The sequence below is a fragment of the Malus sylvestris genome, chromosome 7 (assembly GCF_916048215.2).
Source record: "Malus sylvestris chromosome 7, drMalSylv7.2, whole genome shotgun sequence".
In the NCBI taxonomy this organism is placed as follows: Eukaryota; Viridiplantae; Streptophyta; class Magnoliopsida; order Rosales; family Rosaceae; genus Malus; species Malus sylvestris.
In genome coordinates, this window is record NC_062266.1 from 15,351,841 (window position 1) to 15,373,946 (window position 22,106).

At 39.1% G+C, this 22,106-nt stretch overlaps 1 protein-coding gene and 1 long non-coding RNA gene across 2 annotated transcripts in view; both read right to left on the minus strand.

The window, feature by feature from the left end:
- Positions 1-4,874, minus strand: part of LOC126628695 (uncharacterized) — a 92,886-nt gene extending 88,012 nt beyond the window's left edge. Inside the window, exon 1 of the mRNA XM_050298473.1 lies at positions 4,767-4,874. The gene's annotated coding sequence lies outside the window, so the exon portion shown is untranslated. The remainder of the gene's footprint in view (positions 1-4,766) is intronic.
- A 6,933-nt stretch (positions 4,875-11,807) lies between these two features.
- Positions 11,808-12,828, minus strand: LOC126627996 (uncharacterized). The gene is made up of 3 exons (XR_007625201.1): positions 12,634-12,828; positions 12,434-12,511; positions 11,808-12,142 (listed from the first exon to the last, which is right to left on the minus strand). It is a non-coding gene; the product is annotated as an uncharacterized LOC126627996 (long non-coding RNA).
- Between the last annotated feature and the right edge of the window lie 9,278 nt (positions 12,829-22,106).

Sequence of the window (22,106 nt, forward strand, 5' to 3'; positions counted from 1 at the left end):
CCGCCATTTGTGTAATAATTTCGAGCTTCATTTTCCATATCAACACAGAGTTTTGCATTCAATTCATAGCTAGAGAGAGAAAGATAGAAATTGCTCAACAAATTTGTAAGATTATTAGAACCGAAATTCCCAAATCAGCAGCACTCACAAGTCTCGTAGCAGCAACAATAGCAAATCTAGAACCTGCTCAACAAATTTGTAAGAAATTGCCCTGCAAAACACAAATTCCCAAATCAGATACCTCACAACCGAAACCAAAGATTCCGACTTTACAAAAATTGCTCAACAAATTTGTAAGATTATTATAACAAAACCCAGATGATTCATCTCGAGATATGGAATGCACAAGATTGAGCTCGAGTTTGGGGAATGAGGCCTTATACCTTTTCTTGCAGATCTAGAACCTCGATTTTTCCGCTTGTATTAGGTGGATTTGAAATTCTGCAGTTGCTCTATTCGTGTTCTTGACCATTCCGCTGATTGTTGAACCTGCATTGAAAGCACACATGCATGAGGGTTTCGTCTATTTTCTAATAAAAAACGAAACTGGAAACGGAGATGTCTAAGAAAAGGAGGTTGTTTACCTTTGTGCATGTGTATCGGTTTAGATCCATTTGTGGGTTGCTTGACTCTCTAATCTCTAAGCATATTTCTGCTCAAACGCGGCGCGGACGATATTGTGGCCTTGCATCGGTGATGGTTGAGCTGGGTTTTGGATTTAAGAACCGTAGGTACAAAGAGTACTTTCTCTCAGTTTCAAGACATGTTCGACGAAGCGAGAGGCTGAGATTTGTAGAAATGGGGGTGTGGTTTGTTTTGGTTTTGGGTTGCAGGCCGAGAAGATTAGAGATAAGGGATGACATATGAGGCTGAAGATTATAGAGAAATGAAGAGAGAGGAAAAGAGCTCTCATGGCTTTCGGCTCGAGGCCAGAGAGAAGAGGGGATAAGAGCTCAACGGCAGAAATGGGAAATGAAGGAAGGGGGAAGGGAGAAGGCATTTATTTTGGAATCTTTTCATTACTATCGGTTAAAACCGACAGAAACATTTTTTTAAATTAAAATCGACAGAAACATTACAAAATGGCGGCAAAAATCCCACCAAAATTTCGTCCCAAAATTTTAAATTCCCTTCCAAAAATTTAAATTATGTATTTAAATTAAATACATTTCTAAAAATTAAATAAATAATTGTTTGGTTTAATAGATAATAACTCATGTAAAATATGCGATAAAGAAAAAAAAAGATAATTGTACAATGAAAATGTCATCACACATACTAAATATTGTCCAATCAAAAATATAATTGTACAATGAAAATGTCATCACACAAACTAAATTGTTTGTTTAATGGAAGTATAATATTAACTCTAAGTGTTTGTTTAATCTACCGTTTTGACGCGATATGCATTGTACGAAACTTTTTTCAACGATTCAACCGTCAAACTTATTTGTACACACTTCGAGATTGCATACGTAAAAAATTGTAAAAAACAAACATTCAGAGATTACGTAATGAAACCAAAGTTTTCGACGGTTATAAACGAAAAATCACAATTTAACGGTTATTTTAGCTCCAATTTTAATGATTTTTTTATAGCTACACTCCTCGACCCTATAAGAATGCAATGAATAAATTTGATCTTCATTTTAAAATATTTACACTAGTGGATACCACAAAATCTTATTTTATACTTAATGGAAGTATAACATTGACTCTTAAGTGTTTATTTAATTTACTGTTTTGACGCGATACACATTCTACGAAACTTTTTTCAATGATCTAACTGTCAAACTTGTTTGTACACTCTCCGAGATCGCATACCTAAAAATGACAAAAAACAAACTTTCAAAGATTAGGTAACAGAACAAAAGTTTTCGACAGTTATAAACGAAAAATCACAATTTAACGGTTATTTTAGCTCTGATTTTGATGATTTTTTACAGCTACACTCCTCGACCCTATAAGAATGCATTGAACAAATTCGATCTTCAATTTAATATATTAACACTAGTGGATAATTTTTTATACTTAATGAAAGTGTGGAAAGTTTTGGGAGAGACAGGTATAACATGGCTCACTGATCTTTTCAATAGGATTTTGAAAACGAAGAAGATGCCGAATGAGTGGCGAATGAGCACTTTGGTGCCTATCTACAAGAACAAGGGCGATGTACAAAATTGCATGAACTATAGGGGTATTAAGCTAATGAGTCATACAATGAAGCTCTGGGAGAGAGTCATTGAGCATAGATTGAGGCAAGAGACACGGGTTTCGGACAACCAATTCGGGTTCATGCCAGGGCGCTCAACCATGGAGGCAATCTATCTCTTACGAAGATTGATGGAAAGATATAGAGATGGGAAAAAGGATTTACACATGGTCTTTATAGATTTGGAAAAAGCGTATGATAGGGTCCCAAGAGACATTCTTTGGAGGATTTTAGAGAAGAAAGGAGTACAAGTAGCATATATCCAAGCTATACAGGATATGTATCGAGTAGCATATATACAAGCTATACAGGATATGTATGAAGGAGCAAAGACTGCCGTAAGAACTTATAAAGGACAAACCGAAAGCTTTCCCATAACTGTAGGATTACATCAAGGCTCATCCTTAAGTCCTTACCTTTTTGCGTTGGTAATGGATGAGTTAACAGGACATATTCAAGGTGATATTCCTTGGTGTATGCTTTTCGCAGACGATATAGTGTTGATAGATGAAACTCAGGAAGGGGTAAATGCAAAGCTTAACCTTTGGAGAGAAGTGTTGGAATCTAAAGGTCTTCGCCTAAGCCGATCAAAGACAGAATATATGGAGTGCAAGTTCAGTGCAAATGGAGGCCAAAACGAGTTAGGGGTGAGGATCAGAGATCAAGAAATACCAAAGAGCGACCGTTTTCGTTACCTAGGATCTATCTTGCAAAAGAACGGAGAATTAGATGGAGATCTCAACCATAGAATACAAGCTGGATGGATGAAGTGGAAGAGTGCATCCGGCGTATTGTGTGACCGACGTATGCCACTGAAGCTCAAGGGAAAATTTTATAGGACGGCAATAAGGCCGGCGATGCTGTATGGCACAGAATGTTGGGCGGTGAAGCATCAACACGTACACAAAATGGGTGTAGCGGAGATGAGGATGCTTCGTTGGATGTGTGGGCACACGAGAAAGGATAAGATTAGGAATGAGGATATCCGGGGTAAAGTAGGAGTAGCCGAAATTGAAGGAAAGATGAGAGAAAATCGGTTACGGTGGTTTGGACATGTGCAAAGAAGGCCTACTGACGCTCCGATTAGAAGATGTGACTATGGGACAGAGGTTCAGAGCCGAAGAGGTAGAGGAAGACCTAGGAAAACTTTGGAAGAGACCCTAAGAAAAGACTTAGAGTACTTGGATCTAACGGAGGACATGACACAGGACAGAACACAATGGCGTTCTAAGATTCATATAGCCGATCCCACTCAGTGACTTGGATTTTCCAAGTCTCCAACCGAGAAGTTTTCCTCACTCGGGAAATTAAGGGAACACTACCTCAACCTATATGCTCCACTCACAAAGCTTCAACAAAAGAAAATTCAAAGAACTTAGAGAAGAAGGCTTTGGTGTATTTAACACAATACGTTGAAATGAAGGAAAGCTTATTTATTGATATTCCCGATAAGTTACAAATATGTACATATACTTGAGTCAAAATAAACAAACAAGAGGGAGCCTTCACAAAGGTTGCTTAGGAGAAGTCTCAACAGTCGGTAGAGCCCCAGAAAGAGAAGGCACCGGAGGGGGATCATTCGGAGCCTCAGTACTGGACAAAACCCTAGAAGGAGGAGGCATCAGAGGTTGATCATTTGGAGCTTCATTACGCGGTACAGCCCCAGAAGACGAAGGCAATAAATGCCTTTGGAACAAACCCACAAATCTCTGATGATCAAGTAAAACCTGACCATCAGATTCCTTCATCTGGTCAAGCTTTCTCTTCATGTTTGTAGCATAGTCATGTGCGAGTCGGTGCAACTGTTTATTCTCATGCTTGAGCCCTCTAATCTCCTATTTGAGACTCATCACTTCAGCCGCCAATGATTCAACTTGGCGGGTTCGAGCAAATAGGCGTTGGGCCATATTAGACACAGAACCTGCACACTGAACACTGAGAGCCAGAGAATCCTTAACAGCCAACTCATCAGACCGTTTGGAAAGTAGTCTGTTATCTTTGGGAGTGAGAAGGTTCCTGGCCACTACCGCAGCGGTCATATCATTCTTCATCACGGAATCCCCAACGGTAAGAGGACCAGTAGGGGAGACGAAGGATGGGCGCCATATGTTGTCTGGAGAAGGCGGGGCTGCCTCTTCAACAAGGTTCAAGTCAAAACGACGGTCGGAGGGGCCAGACATTTTCAAAGGTGTTGAAGAGAGAAGAGATCGAACAAATCAATATCTTAGAAGTGCAAGAATGGAGCTTCTACTGGTGGATATTCAAGTGTGCTTTGGAACTTAATGTCAGCCTCTATAAAAATCTGCACTCGACGAAGCTTCAGAAATCGAAGAGGCGCCTGCTTAGAAATCGAAGAGGCGTTTGCTTTCTCAAAAGCTGGGCTGCTTAGAGACCACGAGGGTCGATCTCAGAAATCGAAGAGGCGTTTGCTTTCTCAAAAGCTGGGCTGCTCAAAGACCACGAAGGCCGATCTCAGAAATCGAAGAGGCTTGCTTTCTCAAAAGCTGGGCTGCTCAGAGACCATGATGGCCGATCTCAGTAATCGAAGAGGCACCTACTTTTCCAGCCTTGTCAGCACCTGTCACACGCACACTCAGCTTTGCGGAAATTATGGGCATTCTGTCGAAGATTTCTGGTGAAGTAGAAAGCACATGAATCGTACTGTTCAATCACCCACTTCCCACACGCAACAGTAGCTCATGGGTACCACAGATAACTTTGCCAAAGTTCTCTGACAAAGTTGAGACACGTGAAGCTTGCAGCTCCCATTACATCGCTCTGACCAAGAAGGGTAAAAGAATTGCAAAGAAACAACACTAACAAAGTTTAGACACATAAATTTTGAAGGTCTAGCTACCATATTATTACCCACAAGGGTAAAGAAACAGTACCACTGCTGGATAATTGGAAAGTCCCGGTGTGTCAACCTCTGTGCTTCGTGGCAAGGTAGACTAGCAAACATGCCCAACCTTTACTCACATTCGAAAAAACACTCCCAACAAGATTGCTTGCTCCAAAATCGAAGAGGCACCGCCCTCCGAATCTCGAGAGCCAGACTCCCAACATGATTACTTTCTCAAAAATCGAAGAGAGGGTAAAGGAACAGTACCACTGCTGGATAATTGGAAAGTCCTTGTGTGTCAACCTTTGTGCTTCATGGCAAGGTAGACTAGCAAACATGCCTAACCTTTACTCACATTCGAGAAAACACTCCCAACAAGATTGCTTGCTCCAAAATCGAAGAGGCACCGCCCTCCGAATCTCGAGAGCCAGACTCCCAACATGATTACTTTCTCAAAAATCGAAGAGACACCGCTCTCCGAATCTCGAGAGCCAGACCCCCAGCAGGATTGCTTTCTCAAAAATCGAAGAGGCATCGTTCTCCGAATCTCGAGAGCCAGATCCCCGACAAGATTGCTTGTTCGAAAACCGAAGAGGCACCACTTTCCCAACTTCAAGAGCTGGATCTCCTTGGATAAAGCTTGTCTGTAATCTTCACACGCAACATCAGCTTTTCAGATACCACAGACCACTTTTTCAAAGTGCTCTGAAAGAGTTAAAACATGTGAAGCTGGCAGCTCCCACTACCGTGCTATGACCAAGCAGGGTAAAGGAATAGCATTATTACTTGATGTTAGGGAGACTCCTATATATGTCGACCTCCATCCCTAACGGACAGGCAGACCTGCAAAAATGCTCAACCCTTTCTCTTATCTGAGAGGGCACTCCCAACGAAGCCTTTCGAAATATTCAGCTTTCTTTCCCCCCGATAATACCTCTGTAAACAAGCTATACTAGAGCAAGAATATCTCATATCATCAGGGTTAAAAGCAAGAGTATCCCATATCATGCTTTTTCCCTGTCTTTTCCTTTGGCCTTGTTCTTACCTGCAAGACAAGGAGAAAGAGAGCAATCAGTCAGCACTTGGAATCAAGCTTCCAGCCAGGAACTGACTGCATGGAACCCCTTACCTGATTACTTACCTGGCATTGCTCTCAAGTACTCATCTTCAACATCTTATGCTTCCAGGGAAGATACCGCATCTGCCTGAGGAACAGATAGGGCAAGTGAGAAGGATACAAGGAAGCATGTGGAGACAAGCGTAACAGCACACGTGCCGATACATCCACTACTCTGTCAAAAGAAAAAGTATCTCATATCAGTAGGGTCGAACGTACTCTAGATTTGATGGACTTGTTTTGACCCTCAAATTCTTCAGTCGGCCTTATACTCTGGAGGAAACCAGAAAACCCTCCAGCCCAGTTCAAGAATAAGCCTGTGGAAAGTTACTTCTTCAAAAGCAAAAGTATCCCATATCATCTCTTCTCATTTTTCTTCTCTTTATCCTTCATGCTGCCTGCAAGATAGGGAGAATGTGAACAATTAGCCGAAGCTCTGATTGCTTACCTTGTATTTCACCTCTTTCAGCAGATCCCCTAGCTCAGCGACTTGGGGGACTCCTACTACATGGTTTGTATCGCGCTTGACCAAGCATGAAACTACAAGTAAGCTTCAAGTGAAATTGATACATTACCTTGTGCATCTCCACCAGTTACAGATACCACCCCTAGATGGAGGAAGAGTACTTCCAGAGAAGATGCCACATCTACCTATGAGACAGATAAGGCAAGTCAAGACGATACCGCACTCCGATACTTAGAAGTTTCGTGGCTACGAGATCATTCTCCCACAATATTTCCTAATGTCATTTGTACTAAATCATTCACTTGTACTCACTAAAGGAGAGCTTGAACCTATGTACTTGTGTAAACCCTTCACAATTAATGAGAACTCCTCTATTCCGTGGACGTAGCCAATCTGGGTGAACCACATACATCTTGTGTTTGCTTTCCTATCTCTATCCATTTATATACTTATCCACACTAATGACCGGAGCAATCTAGCGAAGATCACAAAAAGTGACCGTTTTCGCTACCTAGGATCTATCTTGCAAGAGAACGGAGAATTAGATGGAGATCTCAACCATAGAATACAAGCTGGATGGATGAAGTGTATGAGTGCATCCGGCGTGTTGTGTGACCGTCGTAGGCCACTGAAGCTCAAGGGAAAATTTTATAGGACGGCAATAAGGCCAGCGATGTTGTATGGCACAGAATATTGGGCGGTGAAGCATCAACACGTACACAAAATGGGTGTAGCGGAGATGTGGATGCTTCGTGGGATGTATGGGCACACGAGAAAGGATAAGATTGGGAATGAGGATATCCGAGGTAAAGTAAGAGTAGCCAAAATTGAAGGAAATATGAGAGAAAATATGTTCCGGTGGTTTGGACATGTGCAAAGAAGGCCTACTGACGCTCCGGTTCGAAAATGTGACTACGGGACAGAGGTTCAGGGCCGAAGGGGTAGAGGAAGACCTAGGAAAACTTTGGAAGAGACCCTAAGAAAAGACTTGAGTACTTGGATCTAACGGAGGACATGACACAAAACCGAGCGCAATGGCGTTCTAGGATTCATATAGCCGACCCCACTTAGTGGGAAAAGGCTTTGTTGTTGTTGTAATGAAAGTATAACATTAACTCTTAAATGTTTGTTAAATCTATCAATTTGATAGGATATGCATTCTATGAAACTAGTTTCAACGATCCAACCGTCAAATATGTTTGTATATACTCCGAGATAGCATGTGTAAAAAATCACAACAAAAAAAAACATTCAGATATTAGATAACGGGACCGTGAGTGAAAAAGAATATATTACAAAAAAGTGCTTTTGTGTTTTTGTTGTTATATAACTCGTTTGATATTTAGATGAATATTGTATGGATTTACTTGCTCAATCACATAGCAGATTTAAACGAATAACTTACATGTTTTCTTGCATAAACTTGTATGTATTGTATTTATCGAAATTCTTGCATAGAAAATCATTTTACAAGCATCAAGAATCTGAGAAATTACTTTCATAATATTCTTTGGATTTCAATTAGATGATGTGTAATTTTGTGAGTATCTGATTAATGGGATGTTGTTATTTGTTCTTGTTTATTTGTCTAATTATCTTGTTTTAACAGTTCTTGTTGGCAGGTATTAATAGTATTTTTGGAGGTGACATTTGAAGAAGAGACAAGATGGTACGATGCTCGTTTTGCTATTTTGGTTCAGTGGGTTGCTAAAATTCTTCATTGTTTGCATATTTTTAATTGAGAGACAATTTTTTTTTTGTATGCGCAGGTGAAGTTCACAGCTGAGGAGCTCCGTAGGATTATGGACTACAAACACAACATTCGTAATATGTATGTTATTGCGCACGTCGACCATGGTTTGTATTATATTGCACTTATTTTACACATTATTTATTTATTTATTTATTTTTAATGAATATAACATTTTAAAATATGAAGCAAAAGAATTGGAAAATTTACAAATTGAGGGGAAGAGAAGATAAAGATTGAAGATGAAGAGAAAACGAGGAAAATGAAGATGAGGAAGAAAATGAAATCTGAAAGAACAACAAATTGAAAAGCGCCTGGCTCAAAGTGAATTTCTGTCGATTATAATCGACACAATACTAAAATAATAACCGTCAGAATACTAAAATAATAAAATAATCAGTTTCTGTCGGTTATAACCGCCACCAGTAACTTAAAAACCGTCATAATCTGTCAAAAATATTTTTTTTTTAAAAATTCAAAAATACTGTAGGATATAACCGACATGATTTTTCTAATATCCGTCACTAATGAAATAATGTGTCGGATATAATTTATCAGACAACATTTTTCTAAATCCGCCACTATCATCCGCCACCTAAAGCTAATATTGTAGTAGTGTGAAATTAAACTTATAATTTTGCGAATCCCAACCAGATAATGGTGGCTCTAGCAAGAGCGGACCTCCAGCTCTGCACTTCCTTCACGCCAACGTTACAATGACGTTCATGTTTAGCAAAAGCTTCTGCAGAACTTCCTCTGAGTTTTCGAATATCGGATGGATCGACTTCGTAGAAAACAGGAACCACAATCTGCTTGAGTGCATCCATGCACTCCATTATATGGGCAAGTTCTTTCAAACACCACGTCGAAGAAGTATAGTTTTTGGAAAAAACCTAAGATCGAAAGCCTTGAGTTGCTAATAGCTGCCAGGAGCTCCGAAAGGTCGTTGCCTTTTTTAAGCTCTTAGGCGTCGATGAAGGTGTTGATTGCTTTCTGATCCAGAGTTTTGTAGAGATGGCTGATGAAGAAGAAGCAGCAGCCTCGAGTCCTAAAATTCAGGAACACATCGTATTTCCAATGACTGTCAGATGAAGACGAAGAAGAAGCAGCAGCCATTAACATCCACGGGATCGATCCATGGGCGGATCCATATAGGGACCCGGGAGGTCCCGGGACCCTCCGGAAGCCCGAAGAAACACTTGTGATCGACCTTCGGGACCCTCCAACAATTTGGGCAGGTGCAATGGAGAGGCTTGTTGCCTCCATGGATGTGCATGCAGCAGTGCTTATAACAAAGAAGAAGAAGTTTCTAATTTTTGTTTTAAAAGACCTAGCCGAAACAACAGCGTTTTTTAGCCAGGTAATTATAAAAGATTTAAAAACAAAAATATCTCTGTTTTTTTATACAAAGCCCGAGAACACCGATTATTTCCACTATCCCCAAATTATATTTAAGAACTCCCAACCCCAAATCGTTGCACCCTCCCAACTTTAAACTCAAGTTACCCCATCCCCTAGCACCATTTGCTGTTCCACCACCTCTAGCTACCTAATTTTATTTCTTCCCAATTCATTTAAGTTTTTTAATCCCAGACTTTAGTCTCAACTCCCAATTGTAATATATATGTTACATTAACAAATTTCATCTTTGTAGAGTCATTAATTGATGTGTTATGTTGTTGAGGAGAATTTGTTGGTTTTATTACCTTTGAGATTAATCTTGATTATTATTATTAATTTTTTAAATTGGGACAACTAGTGGCAAGTCACGGTTATCCACCCATTATAGGGGCCTAGAAGACTCACAGAGGCATTTCAGCTTTCTTCTAACCATAGTCAAGTAGATTCACCAGCTTGGAGCCTCGAACCTGGGACCTCCGTGTTTTTTATATTTTGAGAGTCGAAATTCATGCCCTTACTACTGGGCCACTTGATTTGGTTGATTAATTTTGATTATTCAATGAACCAAATTCAATAAAAAATAGTGATATGGAACCAAACTAGTTTAATATATTTTTTTTGAACTTTTATCTTGAGACCCCCAATCTTAAAATCCTGGATCCGCCATCGATCAGAATGTACTCTGTAAGCGATGATCGACTAGCCTCATATACTGCAAGGACTGAAATGCTGGGATGGAATAAAAAGCAATAATATAGACACCCATTGAAATTAAATCATCCCGAAAAGAAAGAAAAAAACTCCAGTGCATGATTCAGAGTGGAGGTAGCCTTCACTACAACAATGGGGCTTCGCACCCTCTGCACTCCATCCTTCCGCACCAACCCTCTGAATTCCGGAACCAGCTGCCAGGATTTTGTAGTGAAGGTGATCTTATAAGATAGCTTTTGATTTGCTTTGGTGAAGTTAAACATCCGAGGCTCTACTTTCACATAAGCACCCTTCAACTGCGAAACTATAGCATGGTAATTCAAAACCGCAGAAGTGAACTGCACTTCAATTCCGAAAAGTAAAGGTGAAATTTTGGAGTTCATGGTGAGGATGGGTTGGGGCCGTTGGGGGTGTGCTTGCAGTGGACTGAGTCGTGGCAACTTATTCGGTGGAATTGTGAATGACTATGTGAGAGACAGACAATGGTTGCTGAGGGGACTTTGAGAGTATTTCAGGAGGAGTCAAGGAGATTCAGGAAAGCTTTGTTAACATATGTCCTCAACCAATAACTGGAGAAATTGGCTGGACAGATGTGTGAGTGTGACATATGAAATCTAGTCTGGCTAACTAGCTAAAAATCCAATAAGACAAAGTCAATCAAGTCAGTTTTATGTGAGCATACAACTAAAACTGGCATCACTATCACTGGTGCACAAAGACTGGTGGAAAAACGTAAAAGGAAGCAATCACAACACAACATGTACCAAGTAATCTGTCCACAGATTAACAGTTTGAGTTGTTAACTTTCGGTTGTATTTTATAAGGCAAGGTGGACGTCAACTATGCAATGCTCCGTAAAACTTAAAAGGCTGTGTAGCAGCTCTTGTTTTTGTATTGAATACCATGGTTTTACTCAGAGAGGCTTCATTTCTCTTTGATTTCCTTCACAGAAAAAGCAGCTTAAATTTTATAACTACCTAAGTTGACAGATGAATGCAGAGTCTGCTGATGATGCATACGACAAGCAATTGAAAATCCCATCATTATACCCCACTTACACCGAAAAAGGAATCTAATCTCGAGTAGACTAATATAGTCATTTGGACATTAACTCAATGAGTTTGCGACTCTTTCTGAGTTTTGAGTTGGTTTCTGTATTTTGAGAGATCTTCTATTTAGGTTTTGCCTTTTTGGCGTATTTTTTTCTTCATCTTTCTTCCTCTAACAGGTACGTTATCAGTATTTACTTACTCGTAGGCCAAGTTGACACTTGTTCAGTTATCTGTGATTGTATTAATTTGTGTCTGATGAGTTAACTATAATTTTATCAATTTGTGTTGTTTATGGACATTGGTAAGTAAACAAATCTGGATTCTGGTTCAGGAGTATTATCATGTTCCTAACTTCCTATTAGCGATAACGTCCTTCTCCAAGTAGTATATATACAGATACTAGAAATATATAAATCCAACCTGAAACTACCAGAACCATTCAATTCTAGCGTCTATGACTGTAGCATTACTTGGTACAAGGGACATTCTTCCGAAGAGGGAGATGAAATCGTTGAGGCTCTTATTTATTCCTCCTCTTGTTGTGCCCTTTACGACTGCTAATTCCAGACGATCCAATCTCAAACTTCTTCCCTGAAAAAGCATGTGTGCCAAACTTCAAAATTGGCAGAAAACCCGTATAGGGAAGCAATTAAACACAACACATACGAAGTCATATGTCCACATGGTGGGAAACTTTAACAGTTTGAGTTGTTAGTTTTCGATTGCATTTGTTAAGGGGAGATGGATGTATTGAATACCATGGTTTCACTCGGAGAGAGACTTCATTTCTCTTTTATTTCCTTCACAGGAAATGGTGCTTAAAATTTTACATCTACCTAATCTACACAAATTCAGAGGGAGATGAAAGGAAAAGCAAAGTACCTTTCGCCCAAATTGGGGAGCACCGGTGGCATTGGCAAGTTAGCAACGGGAACTGACATAGCAATAACTTCACAGTATCTGCACAAGCACAAACCAAAAGTATAAGAAAAGCAGCACATAAGCTCTTGAAAATTTGAAACCCGCCAAACCTGAACAAAAAGATCGGCTAACAAATGCATTCCACATGTAGAGATATATACCTTTCCCTGTGACTTGGAAATGCCACCTTTTTGAGATGGGATCCGGCGGTGGTTAGTCATCTGAGCACGCCGCATGAATTCCATCAAAGCCGCCGCACGCGGCGTAGTGACCGATTGACTGCTTCAAAACATAGCTTCGTATCCATGTGTTTATCAATAGAGTGTACCCAAAACCCCTGAATTTTTTTTTTTTTTTGTTTTAAAGATAATACAATTTTCCAAAATTTGAAATTTAATTCCAAATAAAAAATTGCGTTTTTTATTTTGATTACCTAGAAATTGGGGGGGGGGGGGTTTGGGAGGACAGGGACCCAGGTCAAGGTGGAGCTCTGTGATATGGCGGAGCTCTGTGATATGGCGAGTAGCCATCATGGATGCCGATGGTGATCGAGAGCATTGTACACATGTCAAACTTTCACTACAGAGCTTTGTAGTGGATGCCGATGATGTTTGACAGCAGTGACAGATCTAAGATTCGAACGTTGGGGGTACTAGTGTTGAAGATTAAAGTTTTTTAGAAATAAGCAAACAGACATTGAGGTATTTCGTCAAACAATTGGTGGGTTTGTTGTCATCAATCAAGCCATGATGCCCACATATCAACAGATATCGACATATGAAGTCGAAGTAATTTAATGTGTAATATCAAGAGAATTTGTCGAGTGTTGTTGATGCAACCTGTCCATATATGCCTAGTAAGTATTACATCAAACACTTAGTAGGTACAAAAGACTCCTATATAATACATTCGAACGGTTCTCAAAAGACATTTACATGCATATTTCTTGAACTCCGGTGGTTCTGGGACCACCTTGGTCCCAGTGTGCATACGTCTCTGCTTGAGAGTGTAGTACAGGTGCCAAAATGTCAATATGCCCATTATCAAACTCTACTGCATTGTCGCACAAGCGTACTAAATCCTCAAAGTTGAGAGGTAATTGAGAAAGATTAGGGCACTGATATGAAAATTAACTTGACACACAAATTAAACCATATTGTTGACAATTGTAGTAAAGATGTAAGTAGGGATCGTTCTAAACCGGGGATTAACTAGGGATGCTAATCAACACAAATAAGACTTAAAAACACTAAATTAGACTCTATAGACTCAAAACTGACTCAAAACTGACTCAAAACACTCAAAATAGCAGCAAACAATAAAAAAGACTCAACTCTAGACCTAACAAGTGATTTCGACGGAAATAAGACTTAACTTGACTAAAAGACTAAAAGAAAACAGAATTTGACCCAAATAATAAGACTCAATGAAAGGGGGATTGTTTTTGACGAATTTAAAACTTAAAACAGAAACTTTGCAAAAAACACTTTATAAAAATGAATTTGGTGAATTGAAAAGGGTGAAAGGCTAGTTAGAGGGTCCTTCTCCACACATGATATATGCATACAAATCAATTTCCAATTATTATTCCTTTAGACTATGAATGACAACACCCCAAGTTAATTGTGATAGCACAAATTAACCATCAGATTTTCCTTAACTCATTGAATTGGATGGAATACGCATCGCAACCAAATTATCCTTATCAAGTTCCCTAACTATGAAAAGCATGATAGAAAGACATATCAAAGGTCATTAAGTTCTTTGAAAAGCATAAGCATTGACGAAACATTCGTAACTATGAAAAGCATGATATTCCTGCCTAGAATTTACTTAACACAATCATGACTAGTGACTTCCACTACTTGTGAATATAAGTTCATAACGATTAGGTGAAACTCCATTATACTCTAGCATCAAATTCATGCATGCAAATTAAGTGTCGACCCTCAATCTACATACATAAACAAGTTTTGATAACTCAGATAAGCAAATCACATTCAAGACTCAATAAACAATAACTGGACGTAATCAGTTCATATAAAACATATAATCATAGTTTCGAATTCACCTCCAACTATAAAAAATTAGTTCCTCATGTCTTTGAAAACATAAAACCAAATTAAAACAAACATTGAACTAAAACTAAGGATAAAAAGAACCCAGAAACGCTCCAGCACTCCAAAGATTGAATGGCAAGTCACGGCTCCAACTTTCTCCCTTCCTTCCTTGCTGCGTCAAAATGGTATCTTTCTCTGAATTTAGGCTCTTGTATGTGCGGGTGGTGTGGTGATCAGATGGTAGAGGGTGGTGTCTGAAATATGAGGCAAAAACATGTATATATAGGCTAGGGTTTTGCAACACCAACATCTTGGAGAACAAGGAAAGGCTCGGCCCAATCCAAGGGGGAAAAGGATTAGGGTTTCTAGCAGATTTTAGGTTTCTAGAAGAGGGAGAGTGCGGCACTTATTTAGGGCTTCTAGAGGGAATGTGTTGTGGCAGGGATAAGCCTTCTAGAAGGGATGAAAGGCGCCACTTTTCTAGGGGTTCTAAAAAGGGTGGTGCGACATAAGTTTAGGGGAAAGGATAGGCCTTCTAGAGATCAGATATTTAGGTCCCCTTGCAGCTGGATTTAAGGTATGATAAGATTAGGATAGGATAAGATAAGGTTGGATAAGGTTTTTTATAATGTTCCTTCTTTTGAGCTGATTTCTTATCTTCTTTGTCTTGAATTTATTTTCTTCATCTCCTTAGCATATCTCTAGCCTTTTGAACTTCAAAAACATCCATCCACCTTGCTTCATGCATGTGCTATCCATTATTGGCCCAAAACTGCTCCAAAATGCTCCAAATTGCACTTTCTTGCCAACTTTGTTATTTGGACCTACAAACACATGAAAATAGCTTAAACACTATAATAAGTAGAAACTGGCTATGAAAATGCAAAAAAAATAAGCTAACTAAGTCGAACAAATATGCTCCTATCAAATTTCCCCACACTTAGCTTTTGCTAGTCCTCGAGCAAAACAAAGAAAACAAAACACAACCTAAACCTTCCAACATTTACCTCAGGGATTTCCAATACAACATGACACGTTAAAAATCACTACTTACACAGATTTTAGCCATCCTTACCCTCGAGCACATACTTAATCATAGTTGCCACTCACTAGCTCACATTTAATCAATTAAAACAACATTTTGAATGTAGAAACATGCCTTAGGGAATCCTTCAATTCCTCACCGGATATACACTCTATTTTCACACAGATTTTCTGACTACACTCCCTATACTAGATACGTGTGAGAAGATTGATGTAAACATAAAACTAACACTCACATATGTTATCATCAAAGAAGGCAATTTCTGGAATTATTAATGCATGTATATATATGATCTCATGAATGGAATGTCATTACTTAGACGCGAGAACCAAGGATACCATATGCTCATACCAATCCCAACCTCCACATTATTGAACACACAACACTCAAGATTGAAGCCTAAGGGTTGTAACGGGGCTAAGGAATATTGGCTAACAAAGAAATGTAAGGAAAAACAGACGTTCTTAAAGCGATAGTAAGCAAAGCAATGAAATAAACTTAGAATTCACTCTTGAATGCAGCAAATAACTTGAAACATTAAGGGGATTTCATATAACTTAGGATCATATTCAAACTCTTTTGACCCTTTCTTCAACAACCAATAATTGTGAGTTCTTCATCACTTATTTCACACTTTTTTTTTTTTGTGCCCTATTCATTGTTTAGCACACTCGATGTAAACTTTATAGCTTTCCAACAAAAGACCTTCCCCCACACTTGTTTATAGCATAATGTCGATCAAAAGGAATTCTTTCTAAGTTATGCTTCTCAATCCTTTAAGAACAAGGGTATGGATAGTCCTATTCTAGGCTAGGTAAGGATAATGTGGCTAACAAAAAAAATAGGCTAAATAAGGCTCAACGGGGTTAATCCTACAATACATATGCTAAGGGTAAGGCTTTTTGGCTCTGGTCTAACTAAAACTTCATCTTGTTATATGTTATGCACTCAATTTCATGCTTTGAATGAAACAGACATGAGTATTTGGAACTAAATGATGAAACACATTCTACGTAGCAACCAAGCAAAGAATGATAAGATCATGCAACGACTTTAGAAAACAACAAATTCATAGATTAATAACTCTCCAAATAAAGTATAGGCTCAAGTCTCTCAGAGTTGTAGCGTTAGTTTGAGTTCCTTCCTTCAAGCATGTTACAAAAACTGATTTTTTTTTCCTTTGTGATTACATGTGAATTCGTTAATGACAACTACAACCAAGTATAAACCAAAGAGCATATCAAACTTTTATCCATGTTTGTAACTTTCTTTAACAATCATGCAATTAAAAACCAAATCCTCATCATTGTGTTGGAAGGTACCCTAAGACAGACACATTAAAATGACTCTAAAAACGACTCTTTTTTGGGTTTTCAGAACTTTTTCGAATTTTTGTCTTGAATTTTGGTATTTTCTTTTAAAGACACATCAAAACACACTAAAAACACTAAAAAACAATGAAAAACAACTCTAGAAATGCTAGGTGGTAAAATCCTACGAATTTTCAACAAAAACACTAGTTTACCCCCCCCCCCAACACTTAAACCAAACATTGTCCTCAATGTTTTAAACATAAACTCACACATAAGCAAGCAAATGACACAAATAACAAACATGACAAGCATGGCAAAGTAAAAGAAATAAAAAGTAGGGTTTAGGAACGCAAATCTGGTTGTGATGCCGGAGCTTCCTAGTTCTTCTTTATTTGCATGAGTTGCCTCCCAAGAAGCACTTGCTTTAACGTCTTCCAACCGGACGATACCTCCTTTTAAGCTTCATTGGAGCCCACAGCCTTGAGGGGTATGTCCTCCACGACATGCTCCTCAAAGTGGTCATATTATGGCTTCAAACGATGTCCATTCACTTTGAAATCGTTTCTGATCTTTAAACTTTGAATTTGGACTGCACCATAAGGAAAGACATTAGTAACAACAAACGGGCCCATCCATTTAGAACGTAACTTACCTGGAAACAATCAAAGGTGGGAATTGAAAAGTAACATTTTCTGCCCTACGACAAACGTCTTGGTACGAATCATCTTGTCATGGAATGCCTTCGACTTCTCTTTGTAAATAAGAGCGTTCTCGTACGCCTCGTTCCGAATCTCTTCAAGTTCATTGAATTGAAGCTTCCTATTAATTCCAGCCGCATCAAGGTCCATATTGAATGTTTTGACGGCCCAATGTGCTTTGTGCTCCAATTCAACCAGAAGATGGCATGGTTTCCCATAGATGAGCCGAAAATGAGACATCCCAATTGGGGTTTTGTAAGCTGTGCGATACGCCCACAATGCATCATTCAAACGCAAGCTCCAATCTTTTTGGTTTTGCCCATCGGTCTTCTCCAAAATTTGTTTGATTTCTTGATTAGAAACTAGACTTGCCCACTTGTTTAAAGATGATAAGGTGTTGCTACCTTATGCGTGACGTTATACTTCTTGAGCAGTACCTTAATGGTTCGATTGCAAAAATGGGAACCCCCCATCACTTTTAAGAACTCTTGGCATTCCAAATCTAGCAAATATGTTAGTTTTCACAAAATCTGCAACCACTTTTGAATCATTAGTACGGGTGGCTTTTGCTTCCACCCATTTTGAAACATAATCAACTGCAAGTAAAATTTAAACAAAACTTTCGACACAAAAGATAGGCACCTGCAGCATTTAATCTTTTGAACCAATATTTCCGGTTCTTTGACAACGATCACATGCTATGCAAAAAGTTCTAGCATCCTTAAAGATAGTAGGCCAATAAAAACCACATTCAAGTACTTTACGTGCAGTGCTTTGAGTGCTAAAGTGACCTCCACATGCATAAGTGTGACAAAAAGTTAAAATCGAATGAAATTCAGAATCATGCACACACCTACGAATGATTTGATCAGCACATTATTTCCACAAATAAGGATCATCCCACACATAAAAACGAGCCTCTTTCTTAAGTTTATCACGTTGGTGCTTATTTAGAGTGCTTGGAACTTGTTTAGTGACCAAATAGTTAACTAAATCGGCATACATTGGCTCACTTATCTCGATGGACAACAGCTGCTCATCTGGGAATTTCTCTGGGATAGGCACGGCATCCTCTTCATGCACCATACGGCTCAAGTGATCAGCCACCACGTTTTCACTTCCTTTCTTGTCTCAAATTTCAATATCGAACTCTTCGAGAAGAAGCATCCAACGAATAAGCCTTGGTTTGGCCTTCTTCTTTGTAAGTATATACTTCAACGCTACATGATTAGAGTAGATTATAACTTTAGTACCAAGTAAATAAGAACAAAACTTATCTAAAGCAAAAACAACAGCAAGAAGTTCTTTTTCCGTTCTGGAATAGTTGAATTGTGCGTCATTCAAGGTCCGAGAGGCATAGTATATAACGTGTGGCTGCTTGTTCATTCTTTGTCCCAAAAACAGCCCCTAATGTATAATCAGAAGCATCGCACATAAGCTCAAAATGAAGGCTCTAATCTGGTGGAACAATGATGGGGGCCGAAGTGAGCATCTCCTTGAGGTGTTTGAAGGCCTTCTCTCATTCCTCATCGAACTTAAAAGACACATCTTTCTGAAGGAGACGGCAAAGGGGGTCGGAAATCTTTGAAAAGTCCTTGATGAATCGCCTATAGAATCCTGCATGTCCAAGAAAAGAACGAACCTCTCTAACCGAAGTAGGAGAGGGTAAGTAGCGTACAAGATCTATTTTTGATTTATCAACCTCAATTCCGTTTTCTGAAATGATATGACCTAAAATTATACCTTGTTTTACCATAAAGTGACATTTCTCCCAATTTAAAACAAGATTAGTTTCAATGCATCCTTTCAGGATTAATGTGAAATTGTCCAAACAATTATCAAACGAATCACCAAATACACTAAAATCATCCGTGAATACCTCAATAATCTTCTCAACGAAATTTGAAAAGATGCTTACCATACATCATTGAAATGTGGCAGGTGCATTGCATAAACGGAATGGCATGCGACGATAGGCAAAGGTACCAAAGGGGCCCATGAAAATGGTCTTTTCTTGGTCATCCGGAGCTATGACAATCTGATTATATCCCGAAAAACCATCAAGAAAACAATAAAAAGAATGACCGACTAACCTTTCAAGCATTTGATCAATGAACGGCAAAGGGAAGTGGTCCTTCCTTGTGGTGGCGTTGAGCTTCCTATAATCAATGCAAACTCGCTAACCTATTTGGATACCGGTTGGCATAAGCTCATTCTCGGCATTCTTCACCACTGTAACTCCCGATTTCTTTGGAACAACTTGAACCGGCGAAACCTAATTGCTATCCGAGATAGGATAAATCACTTCACAATTCAGAAGCTTAATAATCTCCTTCTTCACAACTTCCATCATCGGAGGGTTGAGTCGGCATTGAGCCTCCCACATTGGTTTAGCCCCCTCCTTGAGAAGTATGCGATGCATGCAAGTTGTAGGGCTAATACCCCTAATGTCGGCCAAGGTCCATCCTATGGCTGTTTTATGCTCTTTCAACACCCGAATCAATTTTTTTTCCTCTAATGTCGTGAGTGTTGAAGAGACTATGACCAGCAACGTTTCTTTGTCACCCAAATAGACATACTTCAAATGATTTGGCAACGGTTTAAGTTCAAGAATCGGGGCCTGAATCACTGAAGGTAACAACTTATTAGTAGAAACGGGAATTGAAATTGGGATCGGATATTTACCAGGATGTTGTGGCAATGCCCTAGGGCAGCCACCATCTCGCCAATTTCATCATTAGGCACAACCAGATTGGGTTCTAGGCCCAATCCCTTGGCAATTGTTGTTTCAAGGGGATCTTTGTCCAACGAATCTAGATAATCCTGCACCAACGAATCAAACACATCAATAGAAAAACAAGAGTGATCATTTTGAGGATATTTAATAGCTTCTGAAATATTAAAATCAATAATATCGCCATCAAATTCCATCGTTAAAGTTAGTTTTTAATATTTAATTAATTTTTTAATAGAGAGTGGGCCCCTTCTCAAGCCACGTCACTATTTAACGGAAGAATTAACAGACAAACTTATGGAAGGTATGAAATTGTAACAAATTCGTAAAATGAGGTATGACATTGAAATGTTTTAAAGATAGGGTATGAAATTGTAACTGGCCCAATAGTTGAGGTAGTTTTATATAATTTATCCTTAAAATAAACATGTGCTTGTAAATGACGATTGTACGTACCAGGGTTCCTTCCTAAAGTCGAACAATGAGACTATATTGCATGTCAAGGTCAACAAGACTTTTGAATTGAAAGTTGGATGGGAAAGACTTAATGGGGAATCCAAACCAAGAGAGACCCCTTAACTCATGAAAAAAGAAGCTTTGAGTGCCCAATCAAGTCTTATTTTCCGTAATAATTATGACGAATGATGAAAAGTCTCAGTTGAGTCATACCAACAAAAGCTTCAGCTTTTAAGCATACCTCACCTAAGTTCGAGAAATCCATGATTATGCTTTCAACGGCCTCTGTAGCTTGTGCAAATCAAAGTGAAGGTTATGAATTTAATGCTTGTTTATTGAGGAGTAGTTTGATAATCATTTTGTTCAATTTTCAACTTTTATTTTGATTATTATTTTTTTAAAGTCTGAAAATTGAAAACCCATAACTTGTTTGGTATTTATTTTTAGAGTAAATTACATAGTAGCCCCTCAGGTTTGAGGTCAATTACAACCTCATACAACAACTTTAAAACATTTCACTTTCATACATCCAGTACCATTTTATTTCAAAATAACACCTCCGTTAGATTTTCCATCCATTAGTCTGTTAAATGCTGACGTGGCTGCCACATTTGTGCCACGTGGCTGCCAAATGTGTGCCACGTGGAAAAAATAATAATTTTTTATTACCCTATTGAACACAAAAAAAAAAAAAAAAACGAAACCATGTTCGTCTTCCCCACTCTCTCTCTCTCTCGAACCCCATACCCCCCAAAATCCCCAGATCCAAAACCCAAAATTCCCAGATCCAAAATTCCCAGTTCTCGACCTTCAACCACCACGAGAATCTCATCCCGATTATCCACTCCCAAGCTCCCCAAACCGCCATTTTTCACCACACCCCCTCTCTCTCTCTCTTACCCAAGCCACTGCCATTATTCATTTCATCAACCCAAAAGATAAGAGCCACCCCCACTTCACCACTCGAACAGATGCAGCCACCCACCCACCCATTTTATCTCAATCCAAAACCAAAGCCTCTCCTAACCCACCCCAGAATCCAATAGTTTCAAGGAATTGTAAAACCTCACAATTTCAAAAACCAAAAACCCACTTCAAATTTCAATCTTCTCTCTCTTCGTCTTCTGGGTTTTTTTTTTTTAATCAATTCTCTCTTCCTTTTCTGGGTTTTGCGGCAGAGGATGGTGGGTTTGCACTTGACGGGAGGAATAGTGCAGGGACTCGGCATTATACATTGCCTCCGCCCTCCCATTTGCTTTCTGGTAAGGATGGACAGAAAGCTTTGAGGAGTCCATATATGCCTCTGCGCCTGCAAAAAGAAAAAGTGA